Consider the following 11,260-nt stretch of genomic DNA (forward strand, 5'->3'; position numbering starts at 1 on the left):
TTCTCTCAAATCTCTTGCCTTAGTATAAGGATCAAAGACATGGAAAAGTCACAGGATATTGAATCATTTTCTAAATGCTGATCTACTTCCTCTCTCTGTCCCACCCACCACCCATTACTCTCCCACCCCTGCTCTGTTTCTTGTTGGCATTGCTTCTGTTTTTTTTTTTTTTTTATACTGGTGCACTCAAAGAACAGAAGAGGAACCACCATGATCGCTACCTCTTCTAACCATGGGGAAATCCAATTTCCTCACCCCCAAGGCCATCAGTAATGGGACCAAATCTCAGGGACTTTGAAAACTGCAATAAGTATTTCCAGCTGTGCCAGAAGGAGTGTCAGGGGGAAAATGATACTAAGTGCTATTGAATGTTCAGTCTCATCAGAGATAACCCTTTCTTGACTTCAGAAGATCCTCAGCAAATTATGGATTATTTTTCAGAAGAGTCCTGAAATTCCTTTTTAGAACTTCCTAGAAGATAGATGAGCTGACACGAGGAGAATCCACAACAACATTGCACACAAAGTTTATATCAGTCATCTATAGCATAGCCATATGAATGCTGCTTAGTGGGAAACTAACCAATTGTACCAAGTGGCTAGGCAGAGGTTTATATGAAACGGATAAGATTATAAAAGATTGGCATGTTCAGTACATTGACAGAGACCCAGAAACTATCCATCAACACCAAGAACAGGTGAAAAAAAGACTAAATGCATGATGATGAGGACAAAACTGCCAAGTTTATTGAAGAACATGTGAGAAGAGGTTTAGAAGGAAGAAAAGGAATGGTCATTTTTCTCCAGAGAAATTAGTATTTAATTTGAATAAAGGAGCAAGTACTTCAGGAGATTTTTCCAGATGAAGTTGTCTGGATCCTAGTGCATTGGAAATGGTGAAGACTGCAACATTAGGGAAAAAGAAATTATCATCCCACAACTCATCTCCATCAAAAAAAGAAGAAATCTGTAATTGATGAGACCATGGAGCTCAAAGAACAAAAGAAAAAAAATGCTCAACAGATTACTAGCTTCAGCCTGAAATTATTGTGAAAATTATAACCAAAAACATGGAGAGAAATATTATGAAGAAGGGATTTGTCCAGGAAGTAACTAATAAAAATACAGAAGTGGTAGAGACAATCAATGCTGTAAACAAACTCAAACACGTAGAGTCAGTGATAACGACACCAGGCAAAAGGATTTTGGTTTTGAATGAAGATTACTGGGGACATAAAGCAACCCCATAATCTATCAATGAAAAGACTTTTTTTTGCCTCTGTCTTGACTGAAACTGGACCTTTAAAGGGATGCAGACTTGAAAGTATTCAGTGTGAGGATATCTCTAAACTTGCCTGAGAATGGCAACTGGAGAAAAATGATATTCTAAAATTCCAAAGTATCAAATTGGTGTTCTCTAGAATAACATGAGACTCTATCATGTTAGAGTGCTTCTTTTGTCTAAAGCAAAAGAATCCATTTAAATAGTCTTATACATCAAACCCATTTAGAATTCATTCAAATTCATTAACATCTTAAACCGTATAATTTTGAAATTTTATCCTTTATTTCCTTTTGCAATATTCTCTGGAATATTGTACCTTTTATTAAAAAGAATTATAATCATTTTATTTAAACTAATGCTTATGTATCCTATAAAATATATTCATTTTTTTCTCATGTACTTTTATCAATATCTGATTATGTTCTAGTGTTTGTCTATTTCTCCCAAGAAAACAAAGCGATTTCTAGTTAGTTGAACTTTGGATAATCATGACACCAAATTAATTCTCCTCAAATCTAAGGGAAACAGAACTTAACTTTCTCAGTATTGCTTTCATTGACCATATGTGATAAGACCTTTAAACTCCGGGTATTCTTCATGAACATTTTGGCTCTTTGCCATTCCCCAAAAGTCTGCTGCCATACAAATTTGCTGGGTTTTTTGGGGGGGAGGTGGTAAACAGAAAATGGCCAACTTTAGCATACTACTTCAACATGGCAGCTTTGAAGTTAGGGATAATTTTAGTCAATATCCACATCAAGTATTTCCTAAAGGGACTTTAATGGATGAAAACGTGAAGAGCTGTTTCTACAGTATTGCATCACTGTTATTATAGTGAAATATCAGTTATGATATTATTTATAAACTTTGATATTTCAAGAGTTTATAGCTGATCACATCACATCTGGTAGCAGTGCCTTCTGATCTGTCAACCTAGATTAGAAATACTATTTTCTACTAAACGAGAATTAAAATTAATTTTCTAAATCGAGCAATTTCAAGGAAGCGATTTTGAACAATTTCATGATATTCTATTCTATAACTCACACCCAAATTGTTGTTTTACAGGGATCCGTTTTATAGTATTTTGTGTCAGAACTTATGATACTGAATATGATCTTACCTTGGAAGACTTTAAGAACAGTTCCGATTGAGTTATTTCCATTTTCCATTTTTACAGAAGAAAATCAATTATTTGGGTGAATTTAATTTTTGTAACTATTTTTTCTGAGAAGCATCATGGTATAGAAATGGATAAAAAGCTGGCCTTCACATCAGTATGATTTATATTCAAGCCCTGACTCTAATACACTTTGGCTGTGTAGCCCTGGGCAATTCACTTAATGCCATGATGCCCCCAAGCAATGCTCTAAAATTATGATTTGCAGATATTATAGCAACCTGCATTGATGGGGGGGGTGGTTTGCACAAGGGAATTCCCTCAGACAAAAACAAATCATATGCTTAGTCCTATTTGTGTGCTTATTTCCACTAAAAACTATAAAAGTTGGTCATCAGCAAAGACCTAAGTGAGTGATAACTTGCATTCTATCTTGTATCTAGAAGATCACCAAATCCCAAGAGTCCATATCATATCTATGTAGAAACATAATTAGTAATTTTGTCTTCTATGGAAAGGGATAAATGTATGACCTCAATTCTACCACAAGGTGGAGACTCACAAAAGACGAGAGTATTCAAGCATTCTGGAGCATGTGTATGTGTGCTTCTGTATGTGTGAGTGTGTGTTTGTGTGTGCATGTGCACATGTGTGTAGTGTAGGAATCAAAGACTCTGTAATATCAAAATGCCAAGGGGAATCCATGAAATCACCATGAAGTCATTGCCCAGGAGGAGTCTCACTTAGCATGTCTCTGTGGGGGTTGCAGCTGAGGGAAAAGAAAGGCATCATTGGGTAGCTGTCTAGTCTAACTCATTTTTTCTAGATAATTTTTCTCCTTCTGACAGGGAAAGTGCTCTCACAGTGGAAAACTACCCAATAGCAAAATTACACAATCCTTTGAGATATTTATTTTAAATTCATGTACTCTATAAATTATGGTGCCTTGGATCAATGCCCCATTTACTGAGGAGGATGATGATGATAATGATGATGATAGCTGGCACTTATATGTTGTTTTAAAGTTTGCAAAACATTTCACAGATATTAGCCTACTCTGACCTGAAAACAATCCAGTAGAGGCAGGTGCTATCATTATCTCTATCTTATAGTTTAAGAAACTGAGACACTCAAAGTTTATGCAACTTGCCCAAGGTCACAAAGAAAGGAAGTTTCTGAACCTGGATTTGAACTCAGATCTTCTGAACCATGGGTCTTGCTCTCTAACTACAACTCAGCCCTTTGCTTGCCCAAACGTAATTGTGGTCATATGCGAATTTACCTATCAATGACTCAAGTCAGCAAAAGAATCATAAATTCTCTTTAATTTTAAGGTACTTGAATGAAAGAAAGAATATACATTTCTCTCACACGGCATGGTGATAAGATAAGAGGATTTAGAGTCAGAATTACCTGATCAAATCTAAGCCTTCAGTTCCTCATCTCTAAAATGAGAACATTGGGCTACTTGATGATGGCTCTACTTCTCATTCTTGTTATCTTGTATTTATTGAAGTTCAAGGGGTAGAAGTGGTCTTGAGACAGGTAGCCAACCTACTAATGTTCTAATGTCTTTAATATACAGTAATTTAATCTACATATCTATATATATACATATGCACATACATATATGTATATATTATATATATATATAGTTATTTTTGCAATTAAATAAAGGATAGGTGTAGCAGCAGCAGCAGCAGCAGTAGTAGTAGATGGTAGGTACTACACCTGTAATATAAATGTTACAGATAATTCTCAGGTGGTAACTTGGCTATAACAGTGAGGTCAAACTCAAATAGATACAGATCCCACTAAAACATATAAAAGCATTCCTGTGAGGTCCACATTGACTCAGAATACCACATATTAACATCATCTATGTTCTATTATACTAAAAAAGGATTTTGTTGTAATGGGGCGAGTTAGAGCCGACCCCTACCCTCCTGGGACCTCCGTGCCCAGGGCCTGCTGAGGTAAACTCAGGGCTCTGAGATACAGGAGGAAGGGTCTCGCCTCTGTTACCTATGTGGCAATTCCAGGTCTTTCTCTGGACCTGCCTGAGCACATGGCACTTCCCGTTCTTTGTCTGGACTGCGGGAAGAGAAGGGCAGGAGAGTAGGCAGAACCAGGGCAGCCCTAATGCAAGAGGAGGAGAGTAGAGTGTAGCCAGAATGGCCTTTGTTTTCTTTGAATGACTCAGCTTACCTCATTGAGCCTCTGGACACTGTGGCTTGCTCTTCCGGGGCAGGAGGCCCAAGGAGCATTCCAGGGAAGCAGACAACTTCCTGTGTGATGAGTCATGGGGCTGGCTGAGGGGAGGTGTTAACGGCTATGCTAGGGGGAGGGGCCAAGTCAAGAACCAATCGGCCCTGGTCGTTCAGGCGGTGCTTGATGATGTCAAAAACTCTATAAGAGGGGAGAGGACAGCTTGAAGATCCTCTCTTTTCCTTTTCCGGTTGGAGCCAGCGACAGTTACAGCGACAGTTACAGCTACAGTTGGAGCCAGAGGCAGTTACAGAGGCAGTTACGACAGTTACGTCAGTTACAGCCACAGCCACAGACACAGCTGAAGCAGGAGCTGCCAGCAGCAGAGCTGACCTACAGGAGAAAGCTGAACAAAGACTTCAGGCCAGTGGGTAATCTTATTACCATAGAGGGGGAAACATGATTTTGCTTTACGCAATCATGCTTCTCTGTAGCCTCCTGGTTACTCTTTCAAGGCGTACTTATTGGGCCTGGAAGCTTTTGATCAATATATCAAAATGGGGTTGCTGGTTCATGGGTGGTTACTGTGGAGCCTAAATAAATGTTTTGATTCTTCTGCCTTCTACTTTGAGAGTTTCTTATATCCGGCGGTTCCGAACGTTTCAGACATGTTTATGATCCTCTTTGAGATTATAAACTCTGCCCTCCTAATACATTTGGCGACGAGGATGGGATCGCTAGGTATAAGATCTCTATTTAGAAGCAGAACAATTCCAGAGGAAGAGATGAATATCCCAGGATGGGAGGATCCATTTTATTCCTCCCTAGCAAAAGAATTGGCTAAAAAAGCTGGACCCTGTGAAAACTGGGAACCAAGGCTACGGAGAGGAGATCCTAGGGATTTGGAAAAGTGTTTACGAGAAGTTGGGATTCAGTCAGGGGCATCACTATCTAGGCAAAGCTGGATAGTGTTATCAGCCTACCGGCTAGTATACGAAAGATTGAGATTAAGTGAAAGACATGGGGGCACTCCTACCCCACAGGAAGAAGGGGAATCTCAGATAGCAGGAGACCAAACTGACTCAAATGAGAACTTTTCTATTAATGTGGCTAAGAGCAACAGGAGACCAAAAAAGCCCAGAGTGCATTTCAACCCAGCCCAGAAAGAGCCTGACTGCCTGCTTCGTCCTAGCCATGGTGGCAGAGGAAGTGAGTGGGGAGAGAATGAGACAATGTTAGGGGCTGAGGCACAAAACACTACTGGGGTTCAGGATGTGCCTCACACAGAGAATAGGAGATGGTTAAATGATCAGACAAGGGCTCGACCCATACAAAGGAGGAAGACAGAAACCCGAGGTGAAGATTCAGTTACAAGGGAAATTCAGGAAGATTTCTCACCGCAAGAGGTCACAGATATTTTGAGTAGATTCAGCCAAAGAATAGGAGAACCATTGATATCTTGGATGGTAAGACTCAGTGATCAAGGGGCCAGTGGAATATCAGTAGATGGGACAGACTGCATGAGATTCATAGGTATCAGCCATGATCCTCTAGTTCAACAAGCTTTTAGGGAACATCATCAGCAAGGAGATGGTGATAGCAGGACTACTCTGTTGGCATTAGCCGCTGTGGGATGCAATAAGAGATATGATACTGATTCTATGTGGCCCACTGAGCACAGACCCTGGTATTCACTTAGAGATTGTATCATGAGACTAAAGGAGGAGGTAATGAAGACTGCCATTATGATAGGAACTGCAGACAAATATTACAATGATCCAATGGGACTGCCTCATAGGAATTTAATAATTAGGACAGCTCCCCCTGCTTATAAACAACTAATTTTGAATTTATTACTTGGAGAAGTAGGGAGCCGTCTTACAACAGTGATAAATAAGATTTTACAGTTACATGACTTAGGTGACTGGGGAGGGGATAGATCTCCTCGAGAGAGAAGGGTGAATAACCAGCAAACTTGGCGCCAAAGGAGAGTAACAAGGAAAGAAATGTTTACTGCTTTATTGAGAGCAGGGGTAGGTTTTGAAATGATAGATGGAATTCCAACCAATGAATTATACAGAATGTATAGAGGACTTGATAACACGAGAAATAGGGAAATAAGAACTGCTCCTGCAAGCCCACAAGCCACTCAGACTGAAGGTGACCTTGTGTGATTAACGGATGAAAACTTGTACATTTGGGGAAAGGCTGGGAGGACAATCTTAGTCTCTGTCTAGGGTGGGATCCTCTTGGCTTCCTCATTATGTTCCTTTTGAAAAGAAACATTTCCCACCTGAGTTTGGCTCTGATGTTGGATCTTTGCATAACTGAAATCTCAACCAAACTTGAGATGATTTTATTTGAAGAATTATAGTCCATACTTGTCTATTCTTTTTGTCCTTTGTTTTGGCTAACCTTGTTGCTAGTTTTGTTTCCTTCAGGCTTAAGCACCCTGCACTTTCCGGTGACTGCCTAAGCATGTAGCATTCTTGGAATTCCTGCCAGCTCGTTAAAGAAATGACCTCTGGAATGGGACTTTTTGGGGGCAGGGCCATCTCTACATCCAATTTCAGCATGAAGAAGCTATGGAAAATGAGACCTTCACCCCTCACCCCAAGATTTTGAGCCCCAATCGTTCAAGGGGGGGGGGGGTGGAAATGATGATAGTGTTCTGTTTACTTATTTTGTGTTATCCTTGCTGTGTTGTTTTATTGTTATGATATTATTGATCCTATGTAATGGATACAAGGATTTAGGGGTGGACATTTGAATTATTAATAATTATTTTGGGGATGATTGATTGAAGAGATTATCTTGCTGGGACCTAGGGGTGGATCACATTTGAATCGTAAACCAATATTTAGGAATGTCACCAAATGATATGTTTTGCTTTATAATGAATGATATGTTTTAGTTTCCTTTGTAATTGGATCACAATGTATGTTCTAGGATACATGGCTGATTAGATTATGTATCCTATAACAAGGGGTGGAGTGTAGCCAGAATGGCCTTTGTTTTCTTTGAATGACTCAGCTTACCTCATTGAGCCTCTGGACACTGTGGCTTGCTCTTCCGGGGCAGGAGGCCCAAGGAGCATTCCAGGGAAGCAGACAACTTCCTGTGTGATGAGTCATGGGGCTGGCTGAGGGGAGGTGTTAACGGCTATGCTAGGGGGAGGGGCCAAGTCAAGAACCAATCGGCCCTGGTCGTTCAGGCGGTGCTTGATGATGTCAAAAACTCTATAAGAGGGGAGAGGACAGCTTGAAGATCCTCTCTTTTCCTTTTCCGGTTGGAGCCAGCGACAGTTACAGCGACAGTTACAGCGACAGTTACAGCTACAGTTGGAGCCAGAGGCAGTTACAGAGGCAGTTACGACAGTTACGTCAGTTACAGCCACAGCCACAGACACAGCTGAAGCAGGAGCTGCCAGCAGCAGAGCTGACCTACGGGAGAAAGCTGAACAAAGACTTCAGGCCAGTGGGTAATCTTATTACCATAGAGGGGGAAACATGATTTTGCTTTACGCAATCATGCTTCTCTGTAGCCTCCTGGTTACTCTTTCAAGGCGTACTTATTGGGCCTGGAAGCTTTTGATCAATATATCAAAATGGGGTTGCTGGTTCATGGGTTGGTTACTGTGGAGCCTAAATAAATGTTTTGATTCTTCTGCCTTCTACTTTGAGAGTTTCTTATATCCGGCGGTTCCGAACGTTTCAGACATGTTTATGATCCTCTTTGAGATTATAAACTCTGCCCTCCTAATACATAGGTAGAACCAGGGTGGCCGTAATGCCTATGGAATCAAAGATATAAAAGTTTGCTGCTAACCTGAATAAATTGGAGTAACTACCCACCTCGGCTCCTGCCTCATTCATTGTCCGTGAGATCAGGTCTTTGCTGGACAAAGGCCTGGGTGTTGGGGGGGTGGCAGACCCCAACATTTCACTATTACATTTTAATCTCATTTCAGGCCATTTTCAGGAGTCTTGAAGACATCAATGGGGCATCTCTTAAAGTACTGAATGGGCAAGATTTGAATGCAGCTTTTCTTGATCAAGACAGCACTTCTCTTTTATCTGTGTCAAGCTGTTGCTACATTGTCATCATCATAATCATTACTATAATCACAGTTATATGCATATGTTCAATACATCTAGACAAATGTGGTTTATAAGCCAAGTATTTAAGAAATGCATTTTTATCTCAGTTTAACAAAACTTGAAAAAAATCTTCCAAAGAATAAATTCTGAGCAGGCCAATGTGGAAAATACCAGTTTGAGGTGTAGACATGACTCACATTAACACACTCCTGAAGAGCAAAGATTTCCCAGGCTGTGCATGGTCATGGCATTGTTACGAGCTTCAAAACATGCATTCAGCCATGAAAAATGATTCTCATGTCTCTGCACTGAAAAATAGCTCATCAGATCTGGCCAGTGGGGTTAGTTTCCTTTCTGATCTCTCCAGGGTATCAGTTGGACACATGAAAAATTATATACCCAGAGTCGAGCTTTACAAGCATAACTGAGAAATGTCATTAGTGATCATTTCACTACATGGTCATTTGTCTGCATTCAGAATAGAAAATTCTATTAGTTGCCTGTGCATATATGAAGGAATAAGTCCTTGTATGCTCCAGTGAAATGATGTGTCTGTGATCTAAATGAGGTTGGCATTATCTCCAATGATGTGAATCCCTGTCTGTCCATGCCTGCTCATCTTTTACTAGTCTTGTCCATGACTTCCTATAAGTTCACGACAGTGGTTTATGTCAGGGCTTCTTTTTTTTTTAATTTAAATTTATTTATTTAACATATTTATTGGGGAGGGATGGGGGAGGGAGGGGAGAAAAACTGGAACTCAAAACTATGTAGAACCGTGTGTGGTAAACTAAAAATAAATAAAGAAAAAAAAAAACAAAAAAAAAAACATATTTACTTTTCAGCATTGATTTTCACAAGAGTTTGAATTACAAATTTTCTCCCCATTTCTACCCTCCCCCCCACTCCAAGATGGCATATAATCTGGTTGCCCTGTTCCCCATTTCCCTTCCTTTCTTGTAGGGCAATATAAATTTCTATGCCCCATTGTCTGTGTATCTTATTTTCAAGTTGCATGCAAAAACTTTTTTTTTTTGTTTTTGAACATCTGTTTTTAAAACTTTGAGTTCCAAATTCTCTCCCCTTTTCCCTTCCCACCCACCCTCCCTGAGAAGTCAAGCAATTCAACATAGGCCACATGTGTACCATTATGTATAACCCTTCCACAATACTCATGTTGTGAAAGACTAACTATATTTTACTTCTTCCCAAACCATCCCCCTTTACTGAATTTTCTCCCTTGACCCTGTTCCCTTTTGAAAGTGTTTGTTTTTGATTACCTCTACCCCCATCTGCCCTCCCCTCCATCAACCCCCCCTTTTTTATCTTCTTCCCTCTTCTTTCCTGTGGGGTAAGATACCCAATTGGGTATATATGGTATTCCCTCCTCAGGCCAAATCTGATGAGTGCAAGGTTCACTCATTCCCCCCTCACCTGCCCTTTCCCCTCCTCCCACAGAACTGCTTCCTCTTGCCACCTTTATGCCAGATAATCCACTACATGGTATCTCTCCCTATCTCCCTCTCTCAGTATGTTCCTCTCTCATCCCTTAATTTGATTTTATTTCTTTTAGATATCTTCTCTTCATCTTCAACTCACCCTGTGTTTGCTCTCTCTCTCTCTCTCTCTCTCTCTCTCTCTCTCTCTCTCTCTCTTTCTCTCCATATATATATATATATATATGTATATATATATATAGATAGATAGATAGATAGATAGATAGATATAAATGACACATAGATATATACATACATACACATTCACTTATATATATATATACATAAACATATATATATATATATATATATATATATATATATATATATATATATGCATATTCCCTTCAGCTACCCTAATACTGAGGTCTCATGAATCATACACATCATCTTTCCATGTAGGAATGTAAACAAAACAGTTCAACTTTAGTAAGTCCCTTGCAATTTCTTTTTCTTGTTCTTTTCCTTGATTACCTTTTCATGCTTCTCTTGATTCTTGTGTTTGAAAGTCAAATTTTCCAATCAGTTCTGGTCTTTTCACTGAGAAAGCTTGAAAGTCCTCTATTTTATTGAAAATCCATACTTTGCCTTGGAGCATGATACTCAGTTTTGCTGGGTAGGTGATTCTAGGTTTTAATCCTAGCTCCATTGACCTCCAGAATATCGTATTCCAAGCCCTTCGATCTCTTAATGTAGAAGCTGCCAGATCTTGGATTATTCTGATTATGTTTCCACAATACTCAAATTGTTTCTTTCTGGCTTCTTGCAGTATTTTCTCCTTGATCTGGGAGCTCTGAAATTTGGCAACAATATTCCTAGGAGATTTCTTTCTGGGAACTATTTGAGGAGGCAATTGGTGGATTCTTTCAATTTCTATTTTGCCCTGTGGCTCTAGAATATCAGGGCAGTTCTCCTTGATAATTTCTTGAAAGATGGTATCTAGGCTCTTTTTTTGATCATGGCTTTCAGGTAGTCCAATAATTTTTCAATTATCTCTCCTGGATCTATTTTCCAGGTCAGTGGTTTTTCCAATGATATATTTCACATTGTCT

The 11,260-nt window shown here is 39.6% G+C and overlaps 1 pseudogene; it reads left to right on the plus strand.

Annotated features, from left to right (window-relative positions):
- Nucleotides 1–232: 232 nt before the first annotated feature.
- On the plus strand, nucleotides 233–1,358 carry LOC118841461 (annotated as a pseudogene).
- Nucleotides 1,359–11,260: the final 9,902 nt, after the last annotated feature.

This window comes from Trichosurus vulpecula, chromosome 3 (genome assembly GCF_011100635.1).
Source record: "Trichosurus vulpecula isolate mTriVul1 chromosome 3, mTriVul1.pri, whole genome shotgun sequence".
Taxonomy (NCBI): domain Eukaryota; kingdom Metazoa; phylum Chordata; class Mammalia; order Diprotodontia; family Phalangeridae; genus Trichosurus; species Trichosurus vulpecula.